At 40.4% G+C, this 12,441-nt stretch overlaps 1 long non-coding RNA gene across 6 annotated transcripts in view; it reads right to left on the bottom strand.

The window, feature by feature from the left end:
• LOC308190643 overlaps positions 1-12,441 on the bottom strand; it is a 105,826-nt gene that overhangs the window by 15,857 nt on the left and 77,528 nt on the right. The window lies entirely within an intron of this gene.

Raw genomic sequence — 12,441 nt, 5'->3', positions numbered from 1 at the left:
TAACTTGCTCCACATACTTCATATTCAGGTATTCTAGATTTGAATCTCCATTTTTCAGTTCAAGGCCTTTTGTCCTGTAGCTCATCCTATTATCTGTAAGATTTTTTCCATCACTTTGGTAGCCTTTTCCTCTCTTCTCGTTAACAGTGACTGCATGCTGAAGCCCTATCTAATGGCACAGGCAACAAGACATGATTTACTTCAACTTATTTTTCACTGTCCATACTTTAGTAAGGGGGGTGGGAGGTATCTGTAAGCAGGTCCAGGTTCAAATGCAAACATCACTGCAAAGGAAAAGTCAGGTCTCGTGGCTGGTTTAGACTGCAGTCAACATTTAAATTATCCCTGGTGGGAGTGGTATCAATGCAGAGCAGCCCTCCAGGCACCTCTAGCTGACTCTGGGGATCTAATCCATCCTCTAGACATCCAGAATTCCTGGGGCGCTTTAACCTTCCTAAACCTGGACGTTGCCAAAATGAGTGGAATTTTAAAAATACATTTTTACTTCAATGTTTGAAGTGTTTTCTTTCTTTTTCTTTCCTTTTATTATTATATATATATATTTTTATTTTTTTTTTTAATTTGAAAAACTATGGAGCTCAGTATTCATCGTGAAATTCCATCTCCTTAGGACTCCATTCTCTCCTGTGCATTTCACTGATTTCCCCCAAATCCTAAACATACATTTAACCATCTCCTGCTAAGGTCAATGGGATTTACTTGAATCCCCGTTCCCCGTGAAACACAGAGAAACCCAGCTCCCCTGTGCTTATAGCATCTAAGCTTCTCAGATTCATTCCACAGCGTGGCCTGGGAGAGAAATTGTTTCAAGGTGTGCACAGCAACTGCTGGTGTCAGTGAAGTAAAACCACCAAGGAGCTGTTGCCAAGGGAAGGAAAAATAAATAAATAAATAAATAAATAAATAAATAAATCCGTGGAGCAAAAAGGAACACACAGGAGGAGAAAAGGGAGCAGAGCTGGAGGTGCAGGGTGCCCCCCGGATGCAGCCCTCCTTTCAAAATCACAGAGCTCACCACAGGCACAGGGTTTGGCTGAGCTTCTGTACCTGCCTGCATGTATCTGTCTGACCTCACAAAGGTCTTTTAAAAACAGCAGCTCTTACATTACTTCCTGGCATTTAATTACCCAATGGTGTGTCAAACGAGGGCACCCAAAACTGCTCAGTTTAGAAATGAGGGTGCCTGTGCAGAAGCACCAGAAAATGCCTCCCTGAAGACACCTGCGTAGCTGGGAGAAGGAGGGGAAAGAGGCAAAGGTGTGTCACTTATTCACGATTTGAAACACACCGAAATGTTTTCTCACCCACATTGATTTGTTGATATCCATTTATGGTGCAAGAAAATGGATTTACAGACCTGGAGGCAACAGTGTTAAAATTTATACAACCACTCCATGGAGCCAAATCTCCTTGGAATGCACTGCAAAAGATTCAAAAAGGAGGTAAGCCAGGCACAGGAAGGGAAGCATGAGACTGAGGGCAAAAGCTAAGGGAAAGACCTGCCACCTGATAGTCCTTCCCTTGATCCCGAGTCTTAAATTTTCTATTGTACATGCTGCCTGCCCAGAACAGTTTTCTCAGATTGATGCAGCAAGTATACAAGTATACGGCTCTCATGAAGCAACATGATACATTGACATGAGTCAAGTCAGAATCCAACTGTTAGAGCTTTAAAAAATAAAGCAATAAAATGGCTAGATAAGCAATCCTACTTTTTTTCACTTGCTTTGGGGTCATGTACATATGAAACTTTCTCTTCTGTTACATCTTTCATGGTTTCCAACCGAGGCTTCCTCCGCACAACCTCAGTGATAAAACAGTTTTGTCCTTGCTAACGACACCACCAGTTTCTATCACAGCTTTGAGTGGGTGCCTAAAACAGGTGCTTTGTCTCTTAATTCATCTTTTTTTCCCACCATGCTTTGAAAACACATTACACCTTCCGAAGTCTGGGACTGACTATCAGAATGGGATATTCCTTAACAGAAGCTTTTATAATTCCTTTCAGTATACAGCAGACAATAAATGACAATCCCTTATCCATTTTATTTCACAGATTTTTTCAAACTATTTTAATGGAGGTTTTACCCCAGAAAAACAGTTGGATCCAAACCTCAATTTTATACAACAAAGCTCACCAAAAGACAGAACAAATGTCATTAAGGCAGCGGTTGGTTTACACACTAAGCGTATTTTCCAACTAAGTTCTATTTGATCTAATAATGCAATGCTTTGTTTCAAAGCAAGTTCTACTACTACTACTCAAAAAACGTTCCCCAATGTCACAGTGAGAACATATTTCTCAAATATTAATTCACAGCATTTATTTTGAGGACATGTTTATAGAGGCTGTAAGGAAGTTCAGATAAAGTTGATGCATTGTGGCAGTATGTGAAATGAATTGTTTTAATTGGGAAGAAGTTTAAGATAATCTCTCAGATCTGTTTCCTTTACTGGTTAAAACCCTTTTGGTCGTGTCTGTGAAAGTAATGTTGGCCACTTTTGTTTATTTCTCTTTAATTGAAAGTTTTTAACCCTGATAGGAAAGCTGAAAATAAAGATGCTAGTTCGAGGGGCATCATGCTCCCCCAGTGCGTGTCCTTGTGTCCAGTTGCAGATATCTTAGTATGTAAGTGAAGAGATGATTTTTGCCTTTTTCCCTGAGTTTCTGTTCCAGTTGTCGTAACTACCATCTGCAGAAAGTAGCTTGGCTTTGCTGTGTGCCAATTCTAGGTAGGCTAGGGAGCTGCACAAAAAGGGGATGTAAATGCAGCTAGCTGTAAAATTTGTAAAGTTGGTAGAAACAGGACAGACTGACAAGCAAAGGGGAAATCCTCAGAGGTGTCTTACTGTAGCACAGAAAACTGGACATGAAGAAGTTATACAACTCAAATGCAATACTACCTTCTTGAACCGTAGTAAAACAATTAGGATTTTGCTGGTGAAGTCCGAGTGGAGGTCTGAAATCCAGAGGCTCTTCTCAACAATTCCAGTGATCCTGTGGCCTTGCTCAGATAAGAAAACATTTCTCATTCCTGGCAGATTGCCAAAGTTATCTTTCTCCTCTGTTATTGTATTTTTTTTTCATTTTTTTTTCTTTTTTTTAATTATTATTATGGTTTTTTCCCCACCAACAAAGAGGGCTAAACATACAGATAATTAAGGAATTTCTCATATATTTGAAGAAGAAAAGAAGGGGGCTAAACAGACAATACTAAGTCACTACTGTTCCTTTCTCCAACAAACTAGAAACCAGGGACTTTTTCCAGCAGTCTCGGGTATGTTTGTCTAGATCTCACATCTCTCTAGTCCAGGGCAGAGATCCAAGGTCCTTGTGTCCCATGCAAGTTTTCTGTGAACCAGGACTGAGGACTCTGAGCAGAAGCCTGACCAATGCAGCCTCACTGCATCTGGGGTCTAAGCAGTGTTTCACTTTGCTGGGTAGCTATACCAACAGGCCTGGAACTTGTCCAAGTATCTCTAGGTCAGCCTTGATGTGGACATGTCACCAATATGCCCTACCTTCAGCTCTACAGAAAGGCACTGGCAACAAGTACCCATCTGTCCTACTGCTCAGCAGGTACACCAGGTCACCCTCTGGTTGGTGAGAGATCCTTTTGAGAGATCCTTGTGTTGTCCAAGGCCTTCCACATGGCGCTTAGACAACATATGGGCCAGTGACAAAACACCTGCCTTTCCTCAGAGACTGTTTCCCATCTCAGACATAGGAAAATATTATTTGTTCAGCTACAGGTAAACAAATCTGACCCAATGGCTTTCTGCTAGTTTTTCTGTGCCTGGCACCCTTTGCCAGAACCAGCCACAATCAACACCCAATCAACCACAAAGCCTACAACTCATGATGTACTTGAGCATAACAAAAGCATTTCAACACTGGACTAGTTATGTCCATCAGGCTCTCAAGGAACCTTTGCAGATTTTAGCGGTCTCTTAAAGGTTTAGGGTAACACTTAACGAGCAAACAAACAAACAAAAAACAACAAAACACCCATGACTCCATTTCCCATTATCAGCAGGGAGACTTGCCTAAAACTTAGGATCAAACCACACTGACTGCAAGGGAACATGCTCATTTCTGCATTGCCTGGTAACCAGGTGATTTTTACTGAGGTGCTCAACATGCCTAACACTGGCCACTCACAAATTAAAATGTTAGCTAGTAGCTTCTTTTTATACTGCCTCTGGAAATGTTGTACATTTGAAAATTTGGTGAGGGGTAGAACTGGCCTGCCCAATACATTTATGAATGTTGAAATGTAATTCATAGTTACTGCTGAGATTTAATCCAAATAATTTTTCTCAAGACCACAGTCATGTCCAGTTCTGCAACTGAATTAATTTTAATGTAAGTGAAAAATATCTTGGTATTAAGATATGACAGAGAACTAGATGTACTTCTTTGCCAAACAAAAGGACAGCTTAAGTCCCCAAATATGAGAATGACTTTTCTGAGTTGGTTTTTTTTTTTTTTTTTTTTTTTTTTTTCCAGAAAGCACTATAGACAGAAAGTGGGGCAGGCAGATTTTCCATTCAAGTGGACAATTTTTGCAAAGGTTTAACTTCCTTGTTTAAATTACCTGAGCGGTAGGAGGGTGGAGCACCTTGATAATTTGCTTCTCTCTTTTATTACTGAATTAAATATTTAAAATATCTGAGGGTGTTGGGAGAGCGGTCGCTCTTATTGCATTCCTTTGCAGGCGGCATTGCTTTTGCAAGACACCTGTCTGCATGAAACTCTGTAAACGCTTCTTAACAGGTCCCCAGGTAGCAGAAAGAACACAGCTGCTAAAGAGCGTTAATGGCAGGACAGCTGCTTGGCTGACAGAATTGGAACTGGCACGATGCATGTGCTGGGACTGTAAACAGGAATGAATTTTCCTAAAAGCTTTATAAGTAAAAATGTTTATTTTTGGAATATTAGCAAAATAAAAGGAGTTACAATGTTCCTTTAATTTTAAGTCAAAACATAACGACATGCAGCTTTTAAGAAGGTTTATTTTATAGAAAAATCTTAAATTGAAACAAGGTGGCTTAGAAACAACTTCAGAAATACCAGGGATTTCTTCTATATGTATATATAAAACACACTTGGGCATTTTTTTGCCCTTAATGCATAGTAAAATTGGTCATGAAATCCTTCTTTCCATAAACCACACATCAGGTATTGGGGAACACTTTTCTGGCTGCCAAACCTGCCATTGATGGAAAATGCTTTGTGTGTGGTGCAAAGAGATATTACAAAGTGGGTGCAACAGGTTGTTGTTCACATGCTAAGATGGTGAAATAGAGGTCTTCTGTTTTAAGGACAGGCACTGAAAAAGACTCTTGATTCCTAGACTTCACTCAGCCACATCCTTCCCCTCTGAGCCAGAGGAACTCATTCAATGCCAAAAAAGTGCCCTATTTTGGTGGACACAACCTAGGCACGGACTCACCACGGCAATTATGAACCCAGCTGGACAGCCAGCGTCAGACTGGTTGCAAACAACTGACATCCTTGTGGAATCTCATGGACCTCTTGCTCAGATCAGTGTTGCCTTCTGGGCTTCAACTTTCACATGTGTAAGATGGAGATAGCACTATTTACAAAGTTTACATCGCCAGCTGCTGCAGTGATTTAGGAATGTTTAGAAAGTCTTCAGTCTCCTTTGAAGGAAGACAGAGCATAATTTGTGTTGGTAAAGAGCCCTATTTGCCTTGGAAAGTTCATTTCAGGACAGCAGAACTCAAAACCCTAGCAAGTGCTACGAGGGGAGTAGCAATGCAGCACTCTAGTCTTTACGATGTGAGCAGTACACACCTTGTCCTCTTGAAATCCTTCCTTGTTAGGATCAACAGAGACCTTTAAAAACCTGCAGAGACTTCATCATATTTCTTAAAGTCACTCAAAGGCATTTTCCACCACCCCTACACTACACGGCCACGAAACTGTCGGTGTGCTGCATGAAGGGATGGAGACAGCGGATCTGTTACCTCTACATAGTTGTTTACGGCTTCTCATCTGGGGCTCAGTTTAGAGTTATTAATTGCCTTTTTCACAGCTGGCAGCAGAAGCCTCACATGTTGACTCAAAGCATGATGTGATAATTAGGCAGGGTGAGGAATCTTTATAGGTTTTGCTCTTTGGTAGTATTTTGCTTTTGATCTTCTCTGCTCTCCTTTCCAGGAGCATTATAGCATGCCAGCAGGAGCTGGGGGTGGGCCTTTCATCAACCTGGGGGGAAAACTTCCTCCCGTGCCCCACAGCAATCTGCTCTCAGTCCTAAACTTCCCATTTGGTTGACTGCTATGTGCTATCTGGAGCGCCTGTGAGGTGCCTGTAGTCAGAAGAGCACATATAGTGCACCTTCCACCAAAACACAGATCAAATCAACACATTAAAAGAGAAGCAGGAACAGAGTTCAGTAACAAAATGCACAGGCTTTTAATAATGTCTTCTCTACATTAACTTGGTTGAAACCTTGTATTTTGCTCTGCAGGTTAGGAAGGGTGAAGGCACATTGACCATAAAATATTCTGCAAAAACCAATGGACCTTTCTTGCTTGGGCTCCAAAGCTCCCCTTACTGCAAACTTGTAGAGACATTAAACTTATTCATTTTGCTGTTATTTATTGGATAATTACAAACAGAAGGTGTGGAAATAGTTATAAATATTAAGGAATAAGTCCTAGAGCATTTATAGTTTTCTGAATGAATTGTTTCCCCAAATGTTCATTCTTGGGCTATTATCTCTTATCATTTCTTCCATATCTGGCCTATTTGTTGCACCCTATCCCTCTCCAGACTTGGGCTGACATGTAGCACAAAGGCAGCAGGCAGGTCTGAACTTCACAAATCGTCCCCCTGCCACTCTGCTAGGCTTTTAGAAACACAGCATAGTAAATAGAAGAAAAGTATCTGCCCTCAGAGGCCTAGCTGGTAAGAGTTTGGCAATATGCACAGAATAAATGAATGAGAGAAGAGTTTGTGTAGCTATTTGCTTTTTCTCCCCTGCAAGGGAAACAGAGATTGACGTTAATTAGGAAACAGCACACAGTACAATTACCTCTTACTCTGGGATGTGTGCTGAACTAAGTCCTAGAGCTGCTTTGAAAATGTCACTAGAAATCAGACATGGCTAAGATGCCTGTGAGACAGGTATGTAACTACAGACATGACAATGAAGTTGCTACCAAAGCATGTATACATTAAGAAATCAACAGCTGTATGATATGCTACACATAAAGAGTAGCTCTTTCCAAGATGATATCCTCACAATCTCATCTTGTCCTTCCAAACTGGTGAAAGTGCAAGTGTATCAGCCTGTTAGCAGGTTTAGCGTGTTGCCATGACTGTTTAAACTGTGGCAATGTAGAGAGGTATTGCACATCTTCTGGGCAAATGAACAGAAATTTCCATAGGAGACTTCATGCGGGTGCTCAGGAACTGAAGCGGGAACAGGAGCAGATATCTGGCTGTTACATCTTATCTGATGGCTAACATGTTGCTGCTCTTACCCCAGAGGTAGTTGAAAGGAGTAATCCCCTCTAGGGATATTAGACCTCCCTTTCACACACACAACAGGCTGAGCTGTGGCATTTTTTGCCCTCATACCTCTCTGCCTTCCCCTACTTCCAACTTCTGTGCTGTGCTCCTGGCAGCAGCTGGCCAAGGCTGACATTAAGGAGCAAGTACACAAACCAGCAGCTCACAGGTTGCTGTTAAACAGCCATAGCAATGCACTACAGAGGTGGAAAAGGGCAAAGAAAAAGAAAAAACACCCTGTATTTTTTATTTTTATTTTTTTTTTTTCTGGACTGGACCAAAGAAGTGGCCCAATTCTGAGAACCAAGGAAGGCAACACAGTCCTCTGCCACGTAAGCACTGGACTGTAACAAGTCAGTCCTTGTTCTTTCATGGCTTAAGCTTCAGCAGGAATTTTAAAAATCTGCATTCCTAAGGTTGCATCTTACAGAGCGTCTTCCACATAGACAGGAAGCAGTCATGGGAGTGAGACAAGCAATAAACTGGGCTAAATATAACCTACCTCTGCTCTATGATGACCACTTACATCATTAATTCCTGATTCATTCCTGATGAAGTTAAAGATACTATTCTAAAGTGTGCCTCAATCCTAACTGAAATACCATGCACAGCTTCATGGCTGACCATGGTGAGCTTTCTTTATGGCATCTCCAAATTAGTTCTACTCCACAAGTACCATCAGTCGTTGGACTGATTTTTGTGCCTTCAGCAGGTGGAGCTTAAACCATTCCTTTTGTTACTAAGGCTTTTGTCTTTATGCTTTGAGTTTTCCAGGAGGGGTCTGTTTGGGCTTCAGTCAGACTCATGTTATGAGCATCCAGATGGAACCAGACCTAGAAATAAAAGGCTCATCTCTTCCATGTCCAAATTTAAGTACCTAATGATCACTGAACTTTGAGTGCTACACATATGAAAGAGATAAGACAATATATTGGTGGGAAAATGGCACACCCAGAAGCTCCACTGGAGCTGAATCTCTTTGAGATTACACTAAACTGGAATGATACAGCAAGTTGTTTATTTTGAGTCTGAGATCCCAGATGTTAGGAAAAAATATAAACAGAGCATCTTCTTGTTTCTGACAACAGTGGGTTCTGAAGCTGTTGACAGGTTTTTACAGTCTTTAGTTAATCCAGACAGAAAGAAGAAAAAGTGAAATCCCATCACAAAAATTTGAAGCCTGCTATATTCCAAGGAAAAAATGAAATGTGACAGACGGCTGTTCTTTAACAGAGAATACAAACAGAAATAATAATAATAATATAATAATAATAATAATAAATCGGATATTTGCAAATGAACCTAGGCTGCAGAGCCTTGCAGTCTTTATGAAGGGAAAAATCTTATGCTGAGTGAAAGACACACATGCAACAGGGGCAAAGAGCTCCAAGGCAAAACACTGGAGGACAAACAGACCTTGACAAAATACTCAGGATCACACAAATGAAGAAACCCACTGGATTTACCTGAGAAAATCCAAAGATGACAAAAGACTGGAGGCAATAAGGCAGTTTAATTTGGAACCCAGCAACAGATGACCCACGTAACTCATGGTATTATGACAGCTAACGCTTACCACAATATGTCCAACGAGTCTGGACAGATACAACACTTTAAGTGACATTACTTCCTTAAAATGCATTTGGGTTGATTTCAAGACACAAAAATTACATCAGAACACACAAGGGCTTAAATTGCCTAGGTCTACAATAGGCATTAGGTTCAACAGAGGCAGCATTTTCTGACTATGGGAAAACCAGTGGAAGAATACGATTAGAGCCTCAGGGTAACTTGGGAAAAAGAAAAAACGTGCTATATCTAGACTGACAATAACAAGAAAAACTCCATGTAAAGCATCTATGGCAAAAAGGACAACACAGAAAAGGGTACTTCAGTTGAGACCCAACCCCAAAAGACAAAAAAGGAACACAAACATCCTCCAGAATAACAAACTATATATTGAGAAATTTGTGGCTCATTGATCTAGTGGAGCAGGAACAGTGTAAAAAGATGGAGCAATGGAAGAGTTAAAGATGGCTCAGAACTCCCTATATATCAGAAAGCATAACATTTAAATCACCCAAGAAAGTTGCTTTTTTCAGTTTCTGAGAGCAAAATCCAGTCACAACTGACAACTTATGGCTTGAAACATCAAGAGCTCCAGCAGTGAGAGAAGACAGCTGTAATTCTTAGCTGTTGATAGAAAAAGGTTGAAATCTTTACTGACAGGAGTCTGTATTAGCTTGTTTAACTATCATCTCTTCACTGTTTGTGCCAAAAAGGACCTGGCAAACATTTTGAAAAAAGTGCAATAATATTTATTTTTTTTTCCCATCTACCATATATATGATCTGCAAAACAAATTTAACTGAGGCTCATGCTGCAGGCATACACATTTCAGCCTTCAAGGAAAGTCTAGGATAGAACACTAAATTTGATAGAAGTCAATCTGATTTTAAAAGCCCTGTCCAAGCAGAATACAGAGCATAAAATCTTTTCATGCTGGAACAACTGCTTAGGATGTGACCCCACCAAGAGAGCATAACAATCTGTAGTTTGTTTTAGAGCTACTGGGTTGCTATTTCTCCACTGAGAGGAGGAAAAAAAAAAAAAAAAAAAAGGAAAAAAAAAAGGTCCTGAGAACAGTGCCTTAAAGCTTAAGCTACACAGAGACTCAAGGGCTGAGTTGGGACTCTGAAGCTCTTATCAGCATTAGGCACAGCCAGTTGGGATGCAGTAAAATGTAGTTCTTTCATGTATGCACTAGATGATCCCTGAATGCCATGCTGCTCCCTCTGAATCAGTGCTTTATTATTCAACTCCAGTGGCTTCCTACCAACTGAAGCAGTATTAAGCGTTGCACAGGATTTTATTAATAAACTTGTACATCCGCTTGAGTTTAACATATCCTAAGCTTGTACTTGCCATTGGAATCATAAATGAATCAAAACATTAGGATTATTGTTATTGCCTGGTCTGTATTTTCTGTCCTATACCCTGAAGGCCAAAGTCTTTTGATGCTGGTTCTGCTCAAGATCATACTACTGACCCAAAGCATGTCCTTGGGGAGTCCTTTTTGTATGCTTCAGGTTCAACATCTGTAAACCTGAGAAAAGGCACTGAGCTCCAAAGAGAAACCATGTGAAACTCCTAATATCTGTCAAAAATCAGCAAAGAAATTGCTTTGAAATATCTTCAGGTATGAAGTCCATCAAATGCAAAAAGTGGCTGCCTACAATAAGTTTGGGATCAGGCCTTGGGGGAAAGCTCTATTATTACTGACTGAATAGTGAAAATAAAGTTTTTAAAACAGTTTTCTAATGTATCACTACGCTAAGACGCCACAATTTTGAAACTAAACTGTGGGACAAGAAAGCTGTTTCTTGCCCTGTTCTAGCCATTGTAATGGCAGACACCCACCTTCACAAGCACAAGAGTACCACTTCTGACTCTTAACCTGCTGTGGTCAGAGAGGATATGAGTATTCACCTTGGCAAACTGAAGAAGTGTGTTGAGCTCCTCTGGAATGGCACAGATAAGCTAGGGCTAAGTGCTTGTTCTCATAAAGTTAAAGAATCTGCTTGCAAGTTAAAGAAAAAAAGGAAAGCAGAAAATTCAGAAATCGTGAACCCATAGCTGCTTTCTGAATTGATTCCGTTTTTAAGAATTTGAATAGGACAAAGGAAGGAAAGTTACATACTGCTGTGGGTAACAAAGCAAGCAGGAAATATGGCTTAGCAGTCAAAAGAACACACACGATAAAGCTCACCCAAGCTCACAAACAAGAACAATATTTATCTCCTCTTCCCACCGCTATCAGAAAAATAGAGTCCCATATAAAGAGTGTCTCCATGAGCAAAGTGCTCAGATAGGAAGGGATCAGAAAAAGTAAGAAGGAAACAAAAACCTGAAGAAGTGGAGGCAGAAGAATGTGGTACCACAAATCAAAGAGAGAACAATGTGAACCTGAGATGAAAAAGAAAAGATCTACTTTGTGATATCTAAATAGAGTGGGGTACAAGCCTCAAAATCAAAATGAATGTTTCAAACACCTACACTGAATTACCAGCTCAGCAGTTATAAAGACAGAGGTTAGGCTATACTCTTCATGTTTAAGTGCAATATATGTGTACCTAAAACATGGCAGTCTCTGAGCCCCAGTATTACCGAGAAGATGCTCTCTTGTGTTGCTGGAGATGCAACATGAGGGAGATGCATATAATGAAGGTGGAGATTTCAAACAGCCTCAAAGTTTAAAAATATCTAGGGGACAGGATCTGTTTTGGACCCAACTATAACAAGCAAAAATGAACCAAAGTTGCATTGAAGGAGTAATCAGCCTGAATCTATATCACAGATTGTTTGAAACCCACATTACTTTTTCAAGTAAGAAGTCTGCCTGTCCCATGCCTATTGTATCAGTTACTGTGCCTTTGTAATCAGGTTTCTGTCCCTTTCTTTATATATATATATTTATATATAATCCCTACACTTCCTGGCTTTAACTGGCTGAAGAAATGCTGAAATAGCATGAAAAAGTACTCCTTTCAAAATGTCTCCAATGCAGCCAAATGCTGTCCGTACCAGAAATCTTTCAAGAAAATTTGTTCTTATTTCCAGCTGGGCTATATCCAATTCCAAAAGTATTTGTTGATGGTGTGAGAGAAGTGTCTGGATATGGATAGTTATTTGAAATGAGCTTCTGAATTTTGGGTTCTGGATAAAACCAATACTAGAATGACCAGAGATATGTGGTAAGAAGCCACACTGAGGACAGTAAGACAAGGGGAGAGGTGAGTTGAGATAGCTCCCTCTCCTGAGGAAAGGCCTCCCAGTTTCCGTGGTCCTGCTGTTAGTGCTATTGCTGTTTCACA

The sequence above is a fragment of the Anser brachyrhynchus genome (genome assembly GCF_964034855.1).
Source record: "Anser brachyrhynchus genome assembly, chromosome: 2".
In the NCBI taxonomy this organism is placed as follows: Eukaryota; Metazoa; Chordata; class Aves; order Anseriformes; family Anatidae; genus Anser; species Anser brachyrhynchus.
This window is presented reverse-complemented; position numbering and strand designations above follow the sequence as displayed.